The sequence below is a fragment of the Peromyscus eremicus genome, chromosome 4, assembly GCF_949786415.1.
Source record: "Peromyscus eremicus chromosome 4, PerEre_H2_v1, whole genome shotgun sequence".
Taxonomy (NCBI): Eukaryota; Metazoa; Chordata; class Mammalia; order Rodentia; family Cricetidae; genus Peromyscus; species Peromyscus eremicus.
The window spans coordinates 121,263,818-121,274,050 of NC_081419.1; positions in this window are offsets into that span (position 1 = coordinate 121,263,818).

Here is a 10,233-nt window from a genome sequence, read left to right on the forward strand (position 1 = left end):
TTCACGCTCGTGGACCATGCTTCCTGCTCATGACAGACTGTATCCCTCGGACCACAAGCCCAAACAACTCATCTCTCCTTAAGTCTCATCGGCAGGTATTCTGTCACAGCAGTGAGAAATATGACTAATACAATATGTTATGCATGTCTGCATCTAATGAGAACATCAACATTAACAGCCCGGTTAGTTAGAGAAGAGAGACAATTTGGAAAGAGGAATTTCATTTTCCATTGAGGCAGAGAACACCGAGGAACAAGTCTTTTTAGTGTCCCCCCCTCCCAGGAGATTTGGGCCAAGGCTAGAAAGCTGTGCATTGTGTTACATGTATAGACTTCACCTCACACTGGAGCTATGCATTGTAAGTGAACAGGGCTTGTGGGTCTATAAATTGTATGTGAGCAGGAAGTCACCATTTAGTAAGAGAAAGAGGACAATTGATTCTAACTTGTCCTTGGAGAGTCAGCTATATTGGAAATAAAACAATAAAAGTCTTAGAAATCATCTTAAGTTTCTTACATAGTATTTTTTCATACAATACATTTTGATCATGTTTTCCCTCCTTTAACTTCTCCAAGATCCTCCTCACCTCTATACTCACTCAACTTCATGTTCCTTCTTTTTTTCTAAACAAAAACAAAAACATCAAAATCAAAATAAGAAAAATAAACCAAACCAAAATAAAATGAAATAAAAAGCCCACAAAACAAACAATCAAACAAAACACAGCACAACACATGGAGTTCGTTTTGTGTTGGCCAACTACTCCTGCATATGGGAGCCTGCCCTGGAATATGGTTTATACACCCCATGATATTCCATTAGGGAAAAATCCATTTTCCTCAAATGGGTTTCCCTTTTTCCAGCAGTTATCAACTGTAAAGAGCTTCTTCCCCTTCTCCATACCGGGATTTTGTCTGGTTTGAACCTGTGCGGGTCTTCTGTATATGAATATCAGTCCTGTTGTGTCTGGATGATGCTGTTTCTGTGGAACCATCCACTACCTCTGGCTCTTACAATCTTCCTGTCTCCTTCTTCCTTCCCTGAGCCTTGAAGGGAGGAGTATGATGTAGACATCCCATTTAGGGTTGGGCATTCTGAAGTCCCTCACTCTGCACATTGTTCAGTTGTGTGTCTCTATGTTAATTCCCATCTACTACAAGAAGAAGCTTCTTTTATGTGGGTAGAATATTGCAATGATTTGAGTTTCAGCCTAGTAGGACCACTGGGGGGCCCTGTAGGGAGTGGTTCTGCAAGTGTGCAGGTGTTAGAAAGGAAAGCCTAGAAGGAAAGGCTGAAGGTGGGGGGACAGCTAGGAGGCCCTGGGTCTGTCCTAGTTAGTGTTTTATTTTCCTGTTTCCCACACAAGAGGGCTTGGATATTGCAATACTAAATCCTTTGCTACCACTGTTTCCAGGCTCTTCTTTGGGGAAGGAGAATAGCTACTGAGATAGGAAGAAGTGTTTGACAGTATTTGAAATGAAAACTAAGAATGCCTATCTTCGCTAGACTACCATCATCCTATCATATTCAGATGATAACCCCACTTACTTGGTGATAACCTTCAAAACAAGGGCCCCTAGAAATCAAGCTGAGCCTCCATGCTGATGCGACTAAGCCCAGGAAGTTCAACCCATCCTGGAACTTCTGCACTCAAGGTGCAAGAAAGTATTCTGACTTGGAGCAGCTTCTGATGTCATAGGCCTGGGTTAAACACACACACACACACACACACACACACACACACACACACACACACACACCAGTTGTATAGCGGTTTCCCCTAGGAGCAGGGAAGAGGCTCATGAGACTCAGAAGGTAAATGTGTCTGGGAAAGTGAAGACTTGGGTGCTTCTCTAAGGGCCCTCCTCACATTTATAGGAGAGGTACGTAAATACTGGGGAGAAGACTGACCGGGAGAGCTGCAGAGGACAGATCTTTAAATCATCAAGCTGCTTCCATGTTGTGCAGAGCTCTAGTGGAGCAGGTTTTCTGAGTCTTCCCTGATGTTGGGTGGGGTTTTTTTTTTTTTAGGGATGCTGCTGCCTTTTAAAGTCACCCCTGCTCATGTAATCAACCCCTCACCTATACTACTCTTCGTAACCCCCCAAAAAACTCACTGGTTCACCAAGTTGGACTTTGGTTCAGTCATTACTTTGGTCTGTCGTGAGTTCCCTTTCTGGAGTTGATAGATAGGTGTGTGTTGTGGCTGTCCAGGAAAACTCTGTCCCACAACCAAGACATTTACTAGATTTCATTAAGGCAGACCCCAAGTACCTTTAGGAAATACTTCTATGTATTTGACTATGAGATAAAGACTTTTAAAAGACAAAGCCACAATACTGTTATATTCCTAAATAATGAATAACAACTTCCTAAAATGTTATGTGTTTACATTTCTGTCATTGATCGGTGTTATCAGTTTGCTTTCTGTGATGATAACAAAGTACCAGAGTTGAGTGACTTATGAAGAAAATGATTTATTTCGCTCACAATTATGAGGGTTCAGAGGCATGGAACCAGAGTCGTCCTGGCTCATTTCCATATTTTGGGTTCTATTTACATGTCCTCACAACTATTTACTGACCACCTTCATTGTATACTTCCTGGAATTTGGACTTGCTGACTCAAACTGAAGTTTTGATCAGATTGATACATCTCCCTTGGTCTGGGATTTCTTTCTGTGTCTCTATGGGGACCACGATGTTTCTCCTAAGTGCAAATGTCATCAGCTTTACTAACACACAGGATTTCATTTGGGCCATGGAAGGCATGAAGACAAGACATAATCTATTCTAGGTATAGCTAATAGACTAGTATCAGAAATACAGACCTTGTTGGGTATGATGATGCACAGCTTTAATCCCAGAACTTTCGAGGCAGAGGTAGGTGAATCTCAGTGAGTTTTAAGCTGACATCATCTACGTATTGAGTTCCAGGTCAGCTAGAGCTACATAGTAAGACCCTCTCTCTAAATATGCTAAATACAGACATACAGACATACATACTAGAGGCTTCATGAAGGGAAGCAAGGTTAAGTGAAGCCAGAAGTGCCTATCATTTCTTTTAAGCAGATAAAACATAGGCCTGAGACAAATACTTGGCATGTGCGTGAAGTTCTTTCTTAGTTCCGTGTTACACGCACAGTAGGACTTGGTCACAAATGGCACAGTGACTATTGATAGTTTGATTCTCTTAGTTCTGCTACCAGCTTAAAGCAGCCTGGTGATCTAGTGAAGGTCAGCAGTTCTTCCTGTGTAGAATGACCCAGGTTTCCAGATCTGAGAGATGGGGACTTCTTTTCATCTACAATGGCACTGATCCCAGGTAGACAACTACTGCTGAATGGAGATGGAGGAATACTGAAAGTTTTACCTGGAGAATAGCACAGCCAAGAGGCATTTAGATCAAAACTGTGTGTGATCACTGTCTACATGGGAGAAATGACATGGGGCAGCAGGGTTTATGCTACTGGGGCAGGTTGAGAGACTGCGGTCTGGTTAAACTCAGACCTGCAATTGTACAAGTGATTCTCTTTCCTGGAAGTCCCTGGTGAAAAAGAGATCCACACCTCACACCACATATTTGGATTAACTTCAGCATACTATGGATAATGAAAAATCACGAAAATCCCCGATGGATACATGGGAGGACTGTACATCGTGAAGGGAAGAAAGGTTGCCTAGACATGATATGAAATGCAGACTCCAGCAAATGAATAAATAAAAAATCCATTCTCACTGATATTATTTTTCTTTTTATGACAGGGTCTCATAGGCTGGCCAACAAACTCACTACATATCAGAGGGTGACCTTGAACTTCTGATCCTTTTGTTTTTAATAATGAATGCTGGAATTACAGGTTTATGTCACTATACTCAGTTGATGTGGTGTTGGGGATTGAACCCATACATACTAGCTAAGCATTCTACCAACTGAGCTACCTCTCCAGCCCATCACTGAAACTCTTTGGGGCTTATGATGTCTACACACAAAAAGAATCATCTTAAGCAAAGTCAAAGACAAAGACAATTAATAAATGCTTATACAACATGAGTTTGTATTTACTAAAGATTTTTTGCTATCAATTTTAAGTTTTATTGCATTGTGCTCAAATAGGTTATAAAGGTTGATTTCAATCTTTTTGACTTTGTAGATATTTGGTTTCTTCCCAGGATGTGGTCTATTCTAGAAAAGCTTCCATGTACTGCAGAGGAGAATGGATATTCTTTCATGTTTGGGTGGAATGTTCTGCAGATATCTGTTAAATTCATTTGATGTATGAGGTCAATTAATTCTGATGTTTTTCTCTTTTTATTCAGATGACCTTTCTATTGGAGAAAGTGGGATGCTGAAATCACCTACTATTAATAGATTGATATTCATCTGTCTTAATTCCAGTATTATATTTTTTTTATGAAATTGGGTGCAGCAGAGTTTGGTACATATGTGTTTAGGACAGTTTTCTTGATTAATCGGTCCTTTGATTAGAATGAAGTGCCCCTCTTTATTTCTTCTGATTAATTTAAGTTTGAAGTAAATTTTGTTAGGTCACTCTCCATTCTTCCAGGCCCCTGGAGGACTTGCAGCATTTGAGGGACTATGTGTACAGTGGAAATATAGAATCACTAGGCTTTGGGGAGAAACAGCAGTTGTGACATAAGGTTGGGAACCAGTAGAAGCACCAAAGATCACTGGAGGAGAGAATAAGGAGATATTGGGAACAATTACATTGTTTTAGTATAGTGACCCAAAGAAGGCTTTAATGAAAAAATAGAAAATTACAAGATTCAGTAATGAAGATGAGTACAGGCAAGATGGATCAGTGAGTAGAAGAAGCCTGCTGACATGAATGTAATACTCAAAACCTGTGGTAGAAGGAGGGTCAGACTCCAGAAAGCTGTTCTCTGACCTCCATGTGTGGGCTGCGGCACAATGGTGCAGTCACACAAAATCATAAACACACACTAATAAATAAAATAAGAAAGCTGAGACATCTCACCTCAGAGAGTAAGGAAAGGGGGAGGGATGGAAGAGAGGCTATTTTCAATCATATGGATGTGGGATGATGATCAAAGTGAGGAGGAGAAATCTCAAGCAAATGCTGGTCAAGCCAGTGTCTTCTGGACAACAGAAGAGACGATGATGGGAAAAGAAGAAACGAAGGGAAGCGAGAGGGAAGACTGAGGTGGGAAATCACAGGTCAAGGGTCTGTAGATGGCAGGATCAAAGTCTCACGGCAGATCTGAAAACAGTGCTCAGAACTTCGCAGGGCCGATGCCACACTCACACAGCCTGTAGTCTGGGCTCAGCCTTTCCCTCTCTGAATCCCAGGTTCTCGCTGTTGGTCTGACAACTGGAAGGCATGTTTTGGTGGAGAAGCTCATGCCTGTGAAAGCTGAAGGTGAACAAAGGGGATTCTGTGAACAAAGTGGTACTTTGCTTTCCTGTGACCGTTCCCAAGGCTGTTTTCAGGACAGAAGTAGGCCACGGAAGGAGAGGATTATGAAAGTGCAAACTTAACTCAAAGGAGATGTTTAAAAAAGTGAGGTCCAGCCACTCCTCAGGGATAAATACAGTGGAGTCCAGCAAGCTGTAACTTGCACAAATTCTGTCCTAGTGAATAATTGAGATCATTTTACAGTTGGACAAACAGAACTCCTGCCGCCAAGGCATCTTTCTCTTCTGCCATTCTCAGCTCCAGCTCCTCTGGCTCCCTCTTAATTTCTCATGGCCTTAGTATTTAGTGTTGAAAACTGTACAGTGATACAGCACGGCATACTTCAATGACCCATTGTTGGCATGATACAAGAACAATTGCTTACGGAGCGTTTGCTGTGCTGCTGGCATTGCACTAACCACCTTACCCTCCTCAGCAGGTTTAGTCCTCGGATATCCCTGTGAAACAAACTCTAGGGGAGAAAACTGAGATGCAGAGTTTAGATGACCCTGAGATGAGGTAGTTGGGGTTGGAATCTTCTTCAGTCAGGTCGGTTTCTGGGCTGATATCAACTTTTAGCCCTGGACCAAGGGCCTGAGCACCCAAGTCTCTCAGCCCCTCTATCCAGTAGCTCCTCCCTTGGCCTGCTTTTCTGGCCTCGCCTGACAAGGTCTTCAACCTTCTTCCCTGCTTCCTCGGCCACCACTTCCTGTTCCCCTCCCAAGCCAAGTCGTTGACTTTTCCTTGGCTCAGCACTTTTTCCCCCAGAGAGGCACTTACTGCCCCTCCCTTTGCCCTCCGGACTGCCACTTGTCAGCATCCACCCACTCACTCTTCAAGGTCCATCTGGGATACAAGCACCCACCTGCAATGGTCTGTGGTCCTCCCACCTCAGATCTGTGATGTTGCCTCTGATGGGCTCTGCTTATGGAGCTGACAGTGTGCTTCAAAGGTTCATGCCACAGCATCCCTCCTGACGCCTACCTCTTGTATTTACTCCGATGTGCTCTGCTTACAGAGTTGACGGTGCAGTTCAAAGTTTTCCGCCATAGCACCTCTCTTGACACCCAAGGGCATACGCCTTGACACTCCAGAATGGGAGCTAAGCACAGACTTCAGGTAACTAGGGTGGCGTTGACACATTCTATTTTGTCCTTCCAATATACAAAGACAAAATATTCTATCCCATGCCCTGAAGAATCTATGCATGCTTTGATATAAAGATAACATTATTTTTCCAAAATCATTAGGTGAGACTGGGACTCCAGAGAAATGAGTATTCCCATGGCTGGAAGCCCCCTCCACCCCTTGCTAAGCCCCAGGAAAATCTGCAAGTCCAGCTTCAGAAGCAGGCAACCAGAACATGAAGTCCCCAAGAGCAAAACCTGCTTCTCCAATCCTTGTCTCACAGGCCGTGTGCTGACTGTAGAAAGAACTTTCTTCTGTTTGCTCAGATGAATTACAAGTTAACACAACCACTGAAAGGGTCTGAAAGTCATTTTCCCCTCAGTAGATATGTTTCCCTTGTAATCAAAACTACTTGATTAATTTGCTCAATGAAGCTATTTTGTAGAGTTGGTAAAAGCCCACCAACACGGTTCATGTTCCATGCTCTAATTTGTGGAGTGCCTCGGAGGTCCTGTGTATTTCCATTTCAGAAATTTGCCCTTGTTGGAAACAAAGCCAGACCACATTTTCAAATCCCTGCATTTGTCCCGGAGCCCTCCCACCTTCATACACGGTGCCTTTCTCCGGCTTCTCAGAGTCTAAAAGCCTAAAGGCTAATCTGATAACAGTCACTGCATGCCAGCCCCTTTCAGGCCCTCCTTGCCCCTGGGGTACTACAAGCCAAATCATTTTCTTTCAGTGAGAACCCCCACCTGCTTAGAACATGTCTCTCAGCTAAGACAAAGAGGAATGACTAGGAGCCACCCTGGCTTCAAAGTTGGTGATTCTGTGACAATGACATGTGCTTACACCTCCATCCTTACAGCAAAGAAGCCCCCTAAGTGAGTTCACATGACTGGCAAAGCAGACAGTGTTCACAGCCTGCAGACTCAGCCCAGCTTCTTGGGATCAAGACCAGGGAGGAGGACACGTAGGATGATGGTATAGTCACTGCAAAGTCACTTGGTGCTCTGATACTGGGAAGGCCCTTCCAAGCTGTCCTCCAATCCTTGTCTCGCAGGCTTTTATACCCCAACAATGAGCATCAGTGGATGTGGGGGAAGTATTTTCTTGGGCACATTGGTTCTTTAGCGTCCACTGTGAATTGTCGACATCAGTGTCTACAGTCTTAGCCCGTAGCAAGGAGCATACCGTACTGGGTAGGAGATTTGGACAGTGACTGACAGTGTCCACTGCAGTACAGGAGTGACTGACACCCCAGTCGGTGAAAGCCATGAGATTGCTAAGGTAGTCTGCCTAGCTAATGAGGCATAAGTAATTGTGTGATGCTTGTCCTAAAGTTATAGCCATTTGATTATAGAAGATGCTACTTAACTAACACTTTGGATTTAAGGCGTTTCTTGAAATGGGGAAAAGTTAAAAAATGTGGGGTAGACTAAGAGAGGTGTAAGTTTTTGGGGGAAGAGGTAATTCATGAAGGAGGCCTAGTCAAACCCCGTTCTCAGGAACACCATGTAGAATGCAGGAGGCTGCTAGAAGCAAGAGTCCCTGAGCCCTAAGCTTGCTTCTCTGGGGACTGAGCCCAGCGACTGAACCCCAAGGGAGTTCTTGGTGGCAGAACATGTTCTAAAGGTAAAGAAGGAAGTGAGGGACTCCGCTTGGGGCAAAAAAAAAAATCCGAGAGAATAAATATAGAAGTCAGTATAGAAGTAGATCAATATAGAAGTAAAATCACCTGGCAGAGCTTGATGTGACGCCAGGCAAAGCCAGGGCAGCCCGTGGTTCCTGTTTAGATTAGGGCCCAGCATGTCTAGCCAACAAGAAAGAAACACAAAAAGAAAGAACTACAACCCTCCCATGTCACTGGAAAATTCTGTGCAAACAGAGGCTTTCCTTTGTCCTCAGTTTGCTTAAACTGCAGAAGGTAGAGTCACGCTTCTGCCACTCACCTCTTTAAAGTAGATACTGTGATTCTGTCTTCCCAAGACGTCATTTCGGTGTGTTGAACCAACCCCGTGAGCAAGTAAGTGAAAAGTTAGGAAACTGCTTTAGAGCCGCCTTCTCCACAAGGCACAAGGTGATGCAGCTTTCTTTGTAAACATGTCTATCAGCAAATCATCCCCTGAGCATCCAACAGATGGTCATAAAAGCCTAAGGTTGTCAATATTCTGTGTAAGGTGTATATGCCATTTGGACTCATTGATACTGTTTTAAAAGGAAAGAGTGTTTGAGCTCCACAATGGTACACACACATCCACATACCCCACCCTTAACCCCACTTCCGCACCCCAACACACTTTTGCCATGCATAATCATCAGTCACCTCTCATCACACACACACCCCAAATTTCCCATCAGCTTTAAATGCAAAGAGATCTTCTGAAGGCGCAATGAAACCAGTACAATTCAGCCTCCAATTCCATGACCCAAGGACCTTAAGCCCAGAGCTGTGCTACAACACCACCAAACCCCATCTAAGGCTATTCATCCAAATTGAAGCTCTGCTGCATGCCAGCGCCAGCCAGCTCCACAGCCCTTCTTGCAGAGTTACCTATGCCCCAGTTTAAAGAGAAACCAAGATGAAAGTGCCAGATTCGTTCTGCTCAAATCAGCCGGCTGACATCGCAAACGCGAACACATGTCCCACACATGCACCCAGCAGCCCCGCTTCACACGACCTAGGTTACATTTTGTGTAACGTAATTGCAGAAGAGAGATTAAACTAAAGAGAGTTTTGGTTCAACTAGAGGTTTTATTACATAAAATGGAATGGACAGCACCCTCTGACACTCCCCATGAGAGGGGAGCAAACCCTTTTTCTGCTGGCCTGTCAAGAAGTAATAATACAAATTCTGAGTATGTTCCCAGGCTGGCGGATATTAACTCACGCGCTTTGCCAGTGTCTACATGCCTAGGAGTCCTGTCAAAACTCATTTGCTCAGCGTATCTGTTCATGCAGTCCACCACCTTGCAGCCCTGCTAGCATCTGTCGGGGCATTTCAAGCCACCCTTCAACCTTCAGCTTCTACTTGTTATTTTGAGAAACCGCAAACAATTTTAAGGGCATTTTATTTCTCCTGTTGTCATTATTGTTAACAATTTTCATATATCATTAAATTATTTTTCATATCATCTTATAGCAATTTTTGTAACTTTATCAAATAATACGAACATCAAGTATTTTTACAGAATATTTGAAGTAATTGATAGAGTTTATAAAATATATAATTCTAGAGATATCCTCAACAGATGTCTATGTAATGTTTTAAAACACACATGCGCACACACACACACACACACACACACACACACACACACACACACACATGACCTGTGTGTATAGCTCAGTGGTAGAATGCTTGCCTAGCATGGTCAAGATTATAGGGTCCAAACCCAGACACTATTATCCCCAAACTCCAGCTGAATTATCATGTTTATCCTTTTAGTTGTACTAATGGTTTACATTTTACAGCTAGAAAGGATTTTTTAAATCATTGCATGCAGCCCTGTATGTTCAAAGTCAAAGGATTTGCAGTGACAGTGAATTGAGAATTTTGTTGAAACTTTTTCACAAAATTGAAGAAAAGCCAATGGTGGCTAGCACTCAGAAAGATTTTGAGTTCAAGATCAGAGAGGATTCCATAGTTTGTCTCAAAAAAGCAAACAAA